The sequence below is a fragment of the Penaeus vannamei genome, chromosome 1, assembly GCF_042767895.1.
Source record: "Penaeus vannamei isolate JL-2024 chromosome 1, ASM4276789v1, whole genome shotgun sequence".
NCBI lineage: Eukaryota > Metazoa > Arthropoda > Malacostraca > Decapoda > Penaeidae > Penaeus > Penaeus vannamei.
In genome coordinates, this window is record NC_091549.1 from 3,864,400 (window position 1) to 3,879,399 (window position 15,000).

A 15,000-nucleotide genomic window follows, 5' to 3' on the forward strand; every position below is an offset into this window, starting at 1 on the left:
TCCTCTCTTCCACATTAACCCCTCCCCCTACTCCCTATCCCTTCATCTCTCCCCTCCACCTTCCCCCTTCCTACCTCCCCCTCCTATTCCCCCCTCCCCTCCTCCCCTTCCTACTCCCCCCTTCCCCTTCCCCCACCCCTTTCCCCCTCCCCCCACCCCCCTTCCCCAGCCTCCTACCCTACCCCCTACTCCACTCCCCTCCCTCCGTCTCTCTCTCTCTCTCTCTCTCTCTCTCTCTCTCTCTCTCTCTCTCTCTCTCTCTCTCTCTCTCTCTCTCTCTCTCTCTCTCTCTCTCTCTCTCTCTCCCTCTCCCTCTCCCTCTCTCTCCCTCTTCCTCTCCCTCTCTCTCCCCTCTCCCTCTCCCTCTCTCTCCCTCTCTCCCTCTCTCCCTCTCTCCCTCTCTCCCTCTCTCCCTCCCTCCCCCTCTCCCTCCCTCCCCCTCTCTCTCTCTCGCTCCTCGCAAGTTGAAAGCAATTAACCAGAAAATGGAGTTAGCCAAATAACAGTAATTAAACTCGTGGAATTACCTTGGCTCTCCTAATCATGTGATTATCAAGATCTTTTTAATCCGGAGATCATTGTGTTTCTCATGTCTGCTCTTTGGTTGTTAAGTTGGTTATGGTTTTCATGGTAATGGTAGCGATGGAAATCATGTGAGGAGTATGGGGGGGGTAGGAGTGAAATGGTTAAGGGAATGGTAATGGTATTTTGATTGGAAAATGGTAGTGGTATTATGGTGGCGGATGGTATTATGTCACTGGTGTTGTTTTTATTTTTTATTTTTGTTGGTAATGGTGTTGTCGCAGTTGTTTTCTTGGTTGTTGGTGATATTGTTGTTTTAGTTATTAATAGCAGCAGTGGTAATGGGTTTGTTATATTATTCGTACCATGACCATCATTTGTCATTCTTATCACTATCATCATCACCATCACCATCACCCCCACACCACCACCCCCACTACCACCACCACCATCAACATCATCACCACCACCACAACAACCACCACCACCATCACCACCACCACCATCACCCCCCCCCCCCACCACCATCACCACCACCACCACCACCACTACCACCACCCCCACCACCATCTTCACCACCATTACCATCACTTTTACCATCGTTAATACCACAACGCCAAATACTGTTATTATTACCATAATTATCCAGATTTTAAAAAACAAACTTGAACCTCATCTGCTCTGTGTTAATACATAGGATATCTGATACATCATTACCGTGGAAAATAAAGGATAGGAGGGGAGAGGGAGAGAGAGGGGAGGGGGGAGAGGAAAGGAAGAGGAGGAGAGGGGAAGAGGGAGAGGAGAGGAGAAAAGGGAGAGGAGAGGAGAGGGAGGAAGGAAGAAGGAGAGGAAGAGGGGACGGAGGAGAGAGGAAGAAGAGAGGAAGGAGAGGAAGAAGGAGAGGAAGGAGGAAGGGAAGGAAGGGAAGGAAGAGGAGAGGAAGGAGGAGGAAGGAATGACTTAGGAGAGGAGAGGAGAAAAGGTTAGAGGGTAGAGGAGAGGGAAGAAGGGAAGAGAAGAGAAGAGAAGGGAAAAGAAGAGAAGAGGAGAGGAGGAGAGAGAAGAGAAGACAGAACAGAAGAGAATATTCGGGCAGGGGAGAGAGGAGAGAAGAGGAGAGGAAAGGAGAGAAGAAAAGAAAGGAGAGGAGATAAAAGAAAGGGAAGAAAGAGAGAAGAAAAAGAGGAGAGAAGAGAAGATTAGAGGAGAGGGGAGAGCCGTTACATAATGAGTATTTTATTAGCAAGAAATGGAACAGACACATCATTTCCTTTCCTTCCCTTCCTTGCACCATCGCCATCACCATAAGTGCTTTCATCAAAAACAGCTAAATTATACATCAAAAACAGTGACATCACCGTGATCAATAACAACAACATTAACAACAGCAATGGCAGCAATAACAACAACAACAACGACAACAACCATAACAACAAAAACAACAACAAAAACAACAACAAAAATAACAAAACATCTAAACAACAACAACAACAACAACAACACATCAAAACATCAACAACAGCACAGCAACAACAACAAATACAGCAATAGAAGAAACAGCTACAATAATGACTACAACACACATTACATTGAACTTTGGGACATGCATGTAGAATGTGAAATAACTATGTTGTCAATTTTTATTTTTGTAAGCGAGACAGAATCCGTTTTTCAGAAGAGGGGGTGGTGGTGGTGGTGGTAGTGGGGGTGGTGGTGTGGGGGTGATGGTGATGGTGATGATGATAGGTTTTGATGTGTTAGGTGGGGGTGGGGGTGGGGGGTTTAGTTCGTAATGAAAGTAAAATACTGGGAATGTTTACCTCTGTTTTTTTTTCTCTAATTTGTTTTTGTTTTCGTAAACGTGTTTGTTGTATTTAATTACTTACCGGTGCCAGTATGATTTTTTTTTTTTCGAAAATGCTGTTTCTAGAATAACAGAGGGAGATGGACGTCTACTAGAACTATATTGGTATTTGTATTCAGGATATGCACACTCACACGCACACAGACGCTTGCAAGCATATTTTTATCCAACCCACACACACGTACACGAACCTTTGAGTGTTTGTTTATGTATGCAAGTATGTCTTTGTGCATGATTATACGTATCTATGTATATATGCAAGTATTCCATGCAAACGTGTGTCTCCGTTTGCATGGAAATATGAAAGCGTATATGGTGCTAAATATTTATATCGAAGTGAAATTTATTGAGATTTGTATTCTGTCGAGGAAGTGTATGTGAGTTTGCGTGTATTATTGTGTGCGAGCATAAATGGCGATGTGTGTCCTCGAGCGTGCGTGTTACGGGAATGAAGAATCAATGACACCGTTTTCTCGACGAAAAATGGAATAGTATGCCCGGAAGGATTTCGTTTTCTCTGTACGATGTGAAACAGAAAATGAAAACGCTTAAAGGGTGACACTAGTAATAACGCAGATCATAACTTTATGTTCGTTATGTTCTTTTAATTTTTGAAAAATAGCCTGTGTAGTAAAAAGTATTCAACCTAAGACCCGTATTTTATTAAGTATAAGACCTAATGTTTATTTTGAAACTTAATAACTGTGGCTTCATTTTGATATTATATTAATATACATGACGTGGTAAAGCCTAGAAATTATATAATTAATTTATTTACAAAATCCTCATATGTATTTAAAATCTTTAGAGATTACCTTGGAGTAAAGTATTTCTGTACAAAATGTTTCCTGGACATTCCCGAAATCTTTTCCTTTCTTTCTCTTCACAACAAACTGCAAATATAGAAGCTATGTAATATTACAATCAACAAACAACTCCATACCGTGTTATATTTCAACTCAAAACAGAGCAAAAGAAAGTAAAACAATAATGAACAAATACAAAAGTGACTATTAGTACGGCAGAAAAAAAACCGCTTGGTATCGTAGGTTAGGTTAAGTTAAGTTAAGCTAGGCTATCTAGGCTTGGCTAGGCTAGGTTCGGTTAGGTTAGGTTAGGTTGGTTAGGTTAGGTTAGGTTGGGTTGGGCTGCGTTAGGTTGGGTTGGGTTGGGTTGGGTTTAGTTAGGTTAGGCTGGGCTAGGTTAGGTTAAGTTGGTTAGGTTAGGTTAGGTTAGGCTAGGCTAGGCTAGGTAAGGTTAGGTTAGGTTAGGTTAGGTTAGGTTAGGTTAGGTTTAGTTTGGTTAGGTTATGTTCGTGTCGGTTCAGTTAGGTTCGGTTCGGTTCGGTTCTTTACCATTCGGATCCGGTTCGCCCGCAAGAAACCGGACACGGCTTCCACACGCGAAATCTCGATCGTTCAGGAAAGACATCTGTTCTATTTTGTAACTATGTGCGCGCCAAAATCGGGATTTGAAGTACATTACCAATAAGACATATACTGTGGTAAGTCATGTAGATTTTAAATAAGAAATAGTCATATTTCTGTCTTATGATGATATGCGTTAAAATATTTATGTAACAGTATTATACATTATTATACAACATGTAACATTATGATACAACTTTATATATGTTATCGGGGTTTATGCATTTTTTCCATAATGTTATATGAAACTATATTTTTTCTCTCTATTTTCAGGTAAGTTGCTCGGCCTGAATGTTTCATGCGGCAGCTGGTAAGTCTTTGGGTAATTTATGAGGAATAGGAAGAGGTAAAAGAAGAAGGAAGGAGGAGGAGGAGGAGGAGGAGGAGGAGGAGGAGGAGGAGGAGGAGGAGGAGGAGGAGGAGGAGGAGGAGGAGGAGGAGGAGGAGGAGAAGAAGAAGAAGAAGAAGAAGAAGAAGGAGGAGAAGAAGGAGAAGGAGAAGGAGGAGAAAATAACAACAACAATATCAACAACAAATAGGATACTGATAGTAATAATTCCATCAATAAAATCGTAATAATAACCATAATAAAACTATCCATTACGCAAATACCATTAAAAGGATGATATTTCACATTTGATCACATCGGCGGCCAGCGGTGCGAATCGCAATCACTTCTCGTAATTATGAATTATAAATCCTTTGTGCTTGCAATTAATTCGGCACATTATCATTTGTGAGTTTATATCATTAATCATATTTTCATTGTCATTATCACCATAAGCATTATTAGTATTAATGGCAATAGATATTACTGTGACACTAATAATAGTAATTTTTTATTGTAGTTATTTTAAGTGTTATTTTTATCGCTGTTATAATTATCGTAATAACTTCAACCATTACGATGAATACAATTGCAACAAGAATTCCTACAATCCACATCATCAACCCCATCTTTGATATCGCACCTCATAACTTTAATCAATCAATCTCTATCTCCTTTCTCGTGCATTCGCTATTTATATTCTCTCGCTAGCGGTCTTTTTTCGCTATTTATATTCTCTCGCTAGCGGTCTTTTTTCGCTATTTATATTCTCTCGCTAGCGGTCTTTTTTCGCTATTTATATTCTCTCGCTAGCGGTCTTTTTTCGCTATTTATATTCTCTCGCTAGCGGTCTTTTTTCGCTATTTATATTCTCTCGCTAGCGGTCTTTTTTCGCTATTTATATTCTCTCGCTAGCGGTCTTTTTTCGTTATGTATATTCTCTCGCTAGCGGTCTTTTTTCGCTATTTATATTCTCTCGCTAGCGGTCTTTTTTCGCTATTTATATTCTCTCGCTAGCGGTCTTTTTTCGCTATTTATATTCTCTCGCTAGCGGTCTTTTTTCGCTATTTATATTCTCTCGCTAGCGGTCTCTTTTCGCTATTTATATTCTCTCGCTAGCGGTCTTTTTTCGCTATTTATATTCTCTCGCTAGCGGTCTTTTTTCGCTATTTATATTCTCTCGCTAGCGGTCTCTTTTCGCTATTTATGTTCTCTCGCTAGCGGTCTTTTTTCGCTATTTATATTCTCTCGCTAGCGGTCTTTTTTCGCTATTTATATTCTCTCGCTAGCGGTCTTTTTTCGCTATTTATATTCTCTCGCTAGCGGTCTTTTTTCGCTATTTATATTCTCTCGCTAGCGGTCTTTTTTCGCTATTTATATTCTCTCGCTAGCGGTCTCTTTTCGCTATTTATATTCTCTCGCTAGCGGTCTCTTTTCGCTATTTATATTCTCTCGCTAGCGGTCGCTTTTCGCTATTTATATTCTCTCGCTAGCGGTCTCTTTTCGCTATTTATATTCTCTCGCTAGCGGTCTCTTTTCGCTATTTATATTCTCTCGCTAGCGGTCTTTTTGAACGCGCTATGCAGGTTGGCGTGTCTTCCACGTTCTTGCTGCGTTCATTACGGGCAGTCCAGCTGAGTGGGCGAAAGGCGAGGCCGTCGGAAGAAATTTACGATGATCGGATTTTACGAAGTAGGAATTTTCGGACCGCCGAAGTGTTCATTTTGTGTAAAAAGATTGTTTTTTAAGTTTGAGATATTCTGAGGACGGGGGGGGGGGGGGGGGGGAGTAAAGGGAAGGAGGTAGAGAGGGGGAGAGAAAAGAGAGGGAGATGGAGATAAAGAGAGACTGATGGATATAGATGGATAAAGAAAAGGAGATAGAGAGGAAGTGAGATGGATCGATACACACACACACACGTGCGCACACACACACACACACACACACACACACACACACACACACACACACACACACACACACACACACACACACACACACACACACATATATATATATATATATATATATATATATATATATATATATATATATATATATATATTTGTATGTATGTATGTATTCACACATATTCATACAACTCGCAATGTACACACACAGAGACCAAGTCAAATTTGCTCCTATAAAGAATTTACTGTATTCTTAACATGTGCATTTTTCTCTCTCACATTCTTTCTCTCTATTTGATGATCAAATATTTATATACACCTTCAGCGAGAGAATAGAAGTTTCCTTTGTGTCCACACGAACGAAATGTGCAATGGTAATGGAAGCAAAAATCTAGTGCTTGTAGGAATGTAGGGATGACTTAACCAACAGAAATATTGTTTACTCTTTGACTTTTAAGATGATGATGAAGTCAAGAATTGTTTGGGACCTTCGCTATGTTGAGAATTTGTTTATTTGTCGCTGATAGTCATGTCTGTCTTTCTGTCTTTCTTTTTTTCTTTCTTTCTCTCTCTCACTATCCCCTCCTCTCTCCCTCTCTCTGTTTCTTTCTTTCTTTCTTTCTTTCTCCCTATGTCTGTATGTCTGTCAGTCTCTCTCTCTCTCTCTCTCTTTCTCTCTCTCTCTCTTTCTCTTTCTCTTTCTCTTTCTCTTTCTCTCTCTTTCTCTCTCTCTCTCTCTCTCTCTCTCTCTCTCTCTCTCTCTCTCTCTCTCTCTCTCTCTCTCTCTCTCTCCTCTCTCTCTCTCTCTCTCTCTCTCTCTCTCTCTCTTTCTTTCTTTCTCTCTCTTGCACTCTCACTCTCACTCTACTTTCTCTCTTTCTCTCACTCTCTCTCTCTCTCTCTCTCTCTCTCTCTCTCTCTCTCTCTCTCTCTCTCTCTCTCTCTCTCTCTCTCTCTCTCTCTCTCTCTCTCTCTCTCTCTATTTAATTATTTCATTTCAAATGTCACAACGTGACTATATTTGACAACCAACATTGTGAAAACATTTTTCAAAAACAGTTGCCGAGTGCCTGTTTTTCATGCGAACATCATTTGTTTACCAAATACACCAGCTTGTTTTTTTTCGGATTAGCATAACAATTACCTTAGAAAGAGCAAACATTTCATTCCAAATCAACCTTTTGTCACAGTATTTCATCCGTCCAATATATATATTTTTTTACGTATCTTGCAATGTTGCAGGTGTACGCGTGTTACTCGCGCAATTGCAATATCATCGGGCTGTGGGAAGTGTGCCATTAAGGGGATCTTGATGAGATGAAGTCAGTGAGAGGTTTTATCAGTTACCGATAAAGCCGATAATAGCTGACCCCTCCCCCCTCTCCCCTCTCTCCCTCTCTCCCTCTCTCCCCTCTCTTCTTGTCTTCCCTCCCCCCTCTCTCCCTGTCTCCCTCTCTCCCCTCTCTCCTTGTCTCCCTCTCTCCCTGTCTCTCTCTCTCCCCCTCCCCTCTCTCTCCCTGTTTCCTCTACCCTCTCTCCCTCTCTCCTTGTCTCCCCTCCCCCCTCTCTCCCTGTCTCCTCTCTCCCTCTCTCTCCCTGTCTCCCCTCCCCCTCTCTCTCCCTGTCTCCCCTCCCCCCTCTCTCTACCTTCCTACCTCTTCTCTTCTCCCTTTCTCTCTTCCTGATTCATCCCTTCTTCCTTCTCTTTCCTTTCATTCTCTTACTCTTTCTCCCTTCTCTTTTTCTGTCTCACTTTTTCGTCTTTTTAAATTTCTCTTATTATTATTATCTCTTCCTCCTCGTCTTCATCATCTTCTTCTTTTTCTTCTTCTTCTTCTTTTCCTCCTCCTCCTTCCCTCCTCCCTCCCTCCCCTCCCTCCCTCCCTCCCTCCCTTCCTGCCTCCCTCCCTCCCTCCCTTCCTCCCTCCTTTCTTCCCTCCTTCCCTCCCCCTCCATCCCTCCCTCCCTCCTCCCCCCTCCATCCCTCCCTCCCATAACATTCTCCCTTCCTTTCCCTCCTTCCTTACTCCCCTTTCTCCTCTTCCCCTCTTCCCCTCTTTCCCTTCCCCTCACATCTCCCCTTTCTCCTCTTCTCCTCTTTCCCTCCTTCCTTACTCCCCCTTTCTCCTCTTCTCCTCTTTCCCTCCTTCCTTACTCCCCCTTTCTCCTCCTCTTCCCCTCTTCCCTTTCCCTCACATCTCCCCTTTTTTCCCCTCGACTTCCTCCAAGCGCTATCCAGTTCCAGTCGGTTCATGCATATTGAATGCGTGTGTGTCATGGCAGCGGAGATACGTTCAAGTGTGCCTGTGTGAATTTACGTTCATGGTATACGTACACGTGTATGTACGCACGGAGTCTGGACGTGTGCGTGTGAGGAGCTCGAACACGTTGAAATACGCCTGTGTGAATATACGTTCATGATGTACGTACACGTGTATGTACGTACAGAGTGTAGACATGTACGTGTGAGGAACTCGAACACTTTGAAATGTGCCTGTGTGGATAAACGTTCATGGTATACGTACACGTGTATGTACGCACGGAGTCTGGACGTGTACGTGTGAGGAGCTCTAACATGTGAATAAACGTGAATAAACGTTTATGACATACGTACACGTGTATGTACGTACAGAGTCTAGACATGTACGTGTGAGGAGCTCGAACGCGTTCAAATGTGCCTGTGTGGATAAACGTTCATAATATACGTACACGTGTATGTACGCGCAGAGTCTGGACGTGTATGTGTGAGCAGAAATATGGAATAGTAAATAAAATCGCAGAAACGGTTTAAGATTTGAATTCGTAGCACAAGTTTGACAAAATCATTCCTATTTTTTATGAATATGTGGTTATTATGACGCATCATCCTCTTAAAGCCATTTTCAGGTAATTCACACAATCTAATTATGCGAAATTAAAGAAACGACGAAGAAAAAGAAAACGGAAATGAAAGGAAAATGGGAATTATGCCTCCGTGCTTTCATGCGTCGGCTGAGAAGTCGAGGGGTGACTCCTTTATTTTCATCATGTGGGTTCTCGCGCTCCCCTCCCCCCTACCCCTCGTCTCTTCTCCTTTCTTCTTCCCCTCCTTCACCCGCTCTCGGCCCCCTCGCCTTCCCCTCTCGTCCTACTTCCACAGAGCCCTAATTGAAGGGAAGGTGGGGAAAGGGGGAGGGGGGAGAGGGGAAGGAAAGGGGTAGAGAGAGAGGGGGCGAGGAGAGGGGAGGGTGGGGGGAGAGGACGAGGGGAATCTGACTTCAAAGTATCTTCGGAGGATTATTAGGATCGTCGTCTTTCTCGCAACTGAAGGAAAGAAAGTATAAAGGTTTGAATAGGAGGGACAGAGGGGGAGAAGGAGAGAGGGAAGAAGGAAGTGGAGAGGGGGAGAGAGAGGACGAGGGAGAAGGAGAGGATGAAGGAGAAAGGGAAGATGAGGGAGAAGGAGAGGGTGAGGAAGGAGAAAATGTAGGAGAATGAGATAGGGAAGAAAGAGAGGATGAGAGAGGAGGGAATGTGGGAGAATGAGACGGAGTAGTAGAGGATGAGACAGACAGACAGACAGACAGACAGACAGACAGACAGACAGACAGACAGACAGACAGAGAAGGAGAGAAAGGATGAAGAAAAAGAAATAGTAAAACGAAAAGCGAGAGAGAAAAACGAAAACAAAACATTTAAAAGGGACTTAAAGAATTAGACTGACCCCTCCCCACCCTCCCTCCCTGCCTCCTTCCCTTCCTCCCTCCCTTCCTCCCTCCCTGCTTTCCTGCTTCCCTCCCTCCCTCCCTCCCTTCCTCCCTTCCTTCCTTCCTTCCTCCCTCCCACCCTCCCTCCTTCCCTCCCTCCCTCCCTCCCTCCCTCCCTCCCTCCCTCCCTCCCTCCCTCCTCCCTCCCTCCCTCACTACCCTCCCTCCCTCCCTCCCTCCCTCAAAGAAAAAAAAAAAAAGAGAAAAAAAACATGCACAGAAATGTAATGAATATCGACCCAGTGAGACACCAAAAGTCTGAATGAAAAGGGGCTTTGACACGCACTTGAATGACTGCCTCTGGACCCGCTCGAGTTTCTGGACTCGACTGCGAAGGGGGAGGTGGGAGCCGAGACTAGCCAGAGATGCTCAGGAGAAAAAAAAGAAGAGAATTGATTGATTAAAGAGATTGATAGATGCTCGGGGGGAAAGAAAGTTGATTGATTAAAGAGATTGATAGATAGATGATAAATAGGAGTAAGATAGATAGATTAACTGAGTTTCTGGACTCGACTGCGAAGGGGGAGGTGGGAGCCGAGACTAGGCAGAGATGCTCAGGAGAAAAAAACAGAAAAAAGAGAAAAGAAAGAAAGTTAATTGATTAAAGAGATTGATAGATAGATGATAAGTAGGAATAAAGATAGATTAACTGAGTTTCTGAACTCGACTGCGAAGGGGGAGGTGGGAGCCGAGACTAGGCAGAGATGCTCAGGAGAAAAAAAAAAGAACAAAAAAGAAGATTGATTGATTAATGAGAATGATAGATGCTCAGGAGAAAAAAAAAGTTGATTGATTAAAGAGATTGATGGATGATAAATAGGAATAAAGATAGATTAACTAAATTTCTGGACTCGACTGCGAAGGGGGAGGTGGGAGCCGAGACTAAGCAGAGATGCTCAGGAGAGAGAAAAAAAAGAAGATTGATTGATTAATGAGATTGATAGACAGATGAAGATTGATAGATTAACTGACAAATAGGATAAGAGATTAGATGGATTAAAAATAGAAACATTAACATGGAAATGGGGTTAAAGATGAATAATTGATGAATAGGATTAAAAGATGGATAGACAGACTGATAGTAGGGTAATAGATAGACTGAAAAATAAGATAAACATTAGGCAGATAGACTGAATTATAGATAGATTGATCAAGAGATAGACAGAAGTAGATACGTAGGTGATCAGATAAATGGATATATAGTAAGATAGATAGATAGTAGATAGATATATGGATATATGTATAGATGGACTGATAGATAGATAGATGGATAGATAGATAGATGGATAGATGAGTAGATAGAATGGACAGATAGATATTTGTGAATCCTTATGAATTTAAACATCGAATACCAAATGTACATTACGTTAATAATGGTAATGATAAGGTTAATGGTAATGGTAATGATAATGAAAATGATAATGATAATGGTAATGATAATGGTAATGATAATGATAATGATTAGGATAATGATAATGATAACGATAACGATAATGATAGTGATAACGATAACGATAATGATAACGATAACGATAATGATAACGATAACAAAAATGATGATATCTATAACTATACCGAAAACAATAATTACAATCAGAGTAATAACCATGATCACGATTACGATCAAAGATAAAAACCGCATCCCACAAAGAGAGATCGACCTCACGCTAACGAACCAATTAACGACTAACGAATATCCTACTCAAAAGGTATTATAATGTGGGATGTATTAAGCACAGTATATGCTGGGATCGTCATCAGCGAGATATACTCCGTTCACAAGTATATTCTCTCGCCCATGCTGGCTCTGGGCGTCGAGTATATCCAAAAGGATTTTTTTTTTTTTTTTTTTTTTTTTTTTTTTTTTTTTTTTTTTTTTTTACTAATGGGCGCCTCTGCATTTCGTTCAGTTAGTGTTTCTTCATTAAGTTTTTTTATTTTTTGAGAGACATTTTGAATGTTGTTTTTTATTATTTATACGTCTGGTTGTTTGTATGTTTTTTGTCTGTCGAGATGGTGTGTTTGGTTGGGTTTTATTATCATTTTTGTTATTGTTATTATTATTTTCTGGTTTATCTATATTACTGTTGTTGTTGTAACCATTATTAATGTTATCGTTGCTATTATTATTATCATTACAAATATTATCATTATTATTGTCATTACTAATATTATTATCATTGTTTTCATTATTCATATTATGAGCATTATCATTATTTTATTTTTTCATCATTAATATATTCTCTTTATTTATCTGTCTATCTCTGTCTATTTCCTTATCTATCTATCTATCTATTTCTATCTCTGTCTCCCCGCTTCCATTCCTTTATGCACCATCTTTATTCTCGCTGTCTCTTGTTCCCGTATAATTGTTTTCATATATTTTTTCCTTTTATATGTTTACATGTTGTTAGGCCATCGGCGCTCAGATAATGCATTTTTCAATAAAACAAATTGCAATTTATTTCCGCTTACTTTTTTATGAGCTTATGATTTTTTATGTTTTTTTTCTTTCTCTCTCTCTCTCTCTCTCTCTCTCTCTCTCTCTTTTTTTTTTTTTTTTTTTTTTTTTTTTTTTTTTTTTACATGACAGCGCGGCGCTTCTGTTTTATCCATTTTTTTCCCTTTATTTTCAATTTTCACGTTTTTTTTCTCCATTATTCTAATATCGATTATAGTTTTTTTTTAAATCATTAAATGCAATTAAATCGGCGCCTTATAAGGAATGCAATGAAACTATCAACGCGATTTCAGTGAAATATCATTATATCAATGTGATATAGTAAATATAATCAACTTTGACAATGGCAATGAGACAGTATACAGTAATAGCATCACCGTATCATACTGAATACAGTGACAATTATCAGATCAGCGTATCTCCTACAGTGACAGTCATCAGATCAGCGTAACTCATACAGTGACAGTTATCAGATCAGCGTAACATACAGTGACAGTTATCAGATCACTGTAACTCATACAGTGACAGTTATCAGACCAGCGTAACATACAGTGACAGTTATCAGATCACTGTAACTCATACAGTGAAGCTATCAGTACTGTATCAGTATCACCCAGCGAGGCTATTCAGTCCACGACACTGAATGTCAGCTGATCACCGTAAACACAGTGACAATACGAGCTTTAATATACCCCGTGTTGAGTGTCTTTCCGTGTAGTGGAGTGAATACAGGGGAATATATTAGGAGCGGGTGCTGTGTCTTCCCACCTTCACCCTCTGACGGGAGAGCAATCATTATCTCTCGTCTCTCTCTCTCTCTCTCTCTCTCTCTCTCTCTTATTGATTGGTTTTTGTTTGTTGCTGTGCTCTTCGTTTCGCGTTTTGTTTGTGTCCTTTCTTTGTCCCGTTCGGGCTTTCTAGATTCGTTTTATGTGTTGTCTTTTCTTGTGTGAATACTTTTGGTTTGTGTCTCTCCTAAGCTTGAATTTTCTTATTGTTTCATACTTTGTCTCTTCCTTGCTTTATTTGTCTGTTTTTTTTCTCTCTTTTCTCTTTCTCTTCTCTCTCTTTTCTCACTCTCCCTCTCCCTACCTATCATCCTCCTTCCCTCCCTTCCTCCCACCTTCCCTCCCTCCCACCTTCCCTTCCTCCCTTTCTCCCTCCCTCTCTTCCTCCCTATCTCCCTCCCTCCTTTCCTCCCTCCTTTCCTCCTTCCCCCCTCCCTCCCATCCCCCCTCTCCCTCTTTCCTCGCTTGTGTCTTTTGATCCCCAATCACAGCCTCCCTTAAATGGTTTCTCCCTTGCCTCCTGTTGTGTCTCCCCTCACTTTCCCCTCACTTGTGTCTCCCAATCTCTCTCCCCTTTTCCTTGCCTCCCATGACGTCTCCTCTCGCTTTTTGTGCCTCTTCCTATCTTCTTGTCAGTCTCTCTCCTTTTTTGTGCCTCTTCCTCTCTTCTTGTCAGTCTCTCTCCTTTTTTGTGCCTCTTCCTCCCCTCTTGTGTCTCCCAGTTTCTCTCCCCTCGCCATTTTGTGACTTGGGTCAGTTTCCCGTCTCCCCTCGTCTCTCCTTTTTTTTTTTTTTTTTTTTTTGCCTCTGCCTCCTTTCTTGTGTCAGTCTTTCTCCCCTTTTTGGGCCTCTCTCTCCCCTCTTGTAAGTCTCAGTCTCTCTCTCCTCACCATTTTTGTAATTCTTTTGTCAGTCTCCATTTCCCCTCTCTTGTGTCTCCGATGACATCTCCCCTCGTACTTTTTTCCTTTCCCTCTTCTCTTGTGTCAGTCTGTCTCCCCTCTTTCATGTCTCCCAGTCTCTCTCTCCCCTCTCTCTCGTATCTCCAATGACATCTCCCCTCGTCCTTTTTTTTTCCTTTCCCTCCCCTCTCGTGTCAGTCTGTCTCCCCTCTCTTGTGTCTCCAATAACACCTCCCCTTCCATCTTTTTTTCTTTCTTTTTTTCCCCCTCTCCCTCCCCCTCTTGTGTCAGTCTCTCTCTCCTCTCTTGTGTCTCCAATAACACCATCCTTTTTTCTTTTTTTTTTTTCCCCTCTCCGTACCCCTCCTGTGTCAGTCTCTCTCCCCTCTCTTGTGTCTCCAATAACACCACCCCTTCCATCTTTTTTTCTTTCTTTTTTTCCCCTCTCCCTCCCCCCTCCTGTGTCAGTCTTTCTCCCCTCTCTTGTGTCTCCAATAACACCATCCTTTTTTCTTTCTTTTTTTCCCCTTCTCCCTCCCCCTCCTGTGTCAGTCTGTCTCCCCTCTCTTGTGTCTCCAATAACACCTCCACTCCATCCTTTTTTCTTTCTTTTTTTCCCCTCTCCCTCCCCCTCCTTTTTCGGTCTCTCTCCCCTCTCTTGTGTCTCCAATAACACAATCCTTTTTTCTTTCTTTTTTTCCCCTTCTCCCTCCCCCTCCTGTGTCAGTCTCTCTCCCCTCTCTTGTGTCTCCAATAACACCATCCTTTTTTCTCTCTTTTTTTGCCTTCTTCCTGCCCCTCTTGTGTCTCGTTCTCTAACCTGTTGCAGCCCGCCTGTCGAGCGCTGCCGGCGGACAAATAGGGCAAATTGCCAATTACCCTCATCGCAAGGACCGATCAGCGGGCACAGCGGCTGCTCTGGGTTTGTCTCGGCGCTCGTTAACGCACAGGAAGATTTCTGCCTTGGCGCATGTTGTCTGACGCCGGTTTTCGTGGGGGGGGAATCTGTGCGTGTTTCTTGTCTTGTCTTCTTCTTGTGATTTTTTGGT

The 15,000-nt window shown here is 42.0% G+C and overlaps 1 protein-coding gene and 1 long non-coding RNA gene across 2 annotated transcripts in view; both read left to right on the forward strand.

The window, feature by feature from the left end:
* LOC113822867 (3',5'-cyclic-AMP phosphodiesterase) overlaps positions 1 to 15,000 on the forward strand; it is a 641,256-nt gene that overhangs the window by 369,184 nt on the left and 257,072 nt on the right. The window lies entirely within an intron of this gene.
* LOC138860845 (uncharacterized) lies at positions 9,990 to 10,384 on the forward strand. Its single transcript, XR_011398521.1, has 2 exons — positions 9,990 to 10,142; positions 10,328 to 10,384. It is a non-coding gene; the product is annotated as an uncharacterized lncRNA (long non-coding RNA).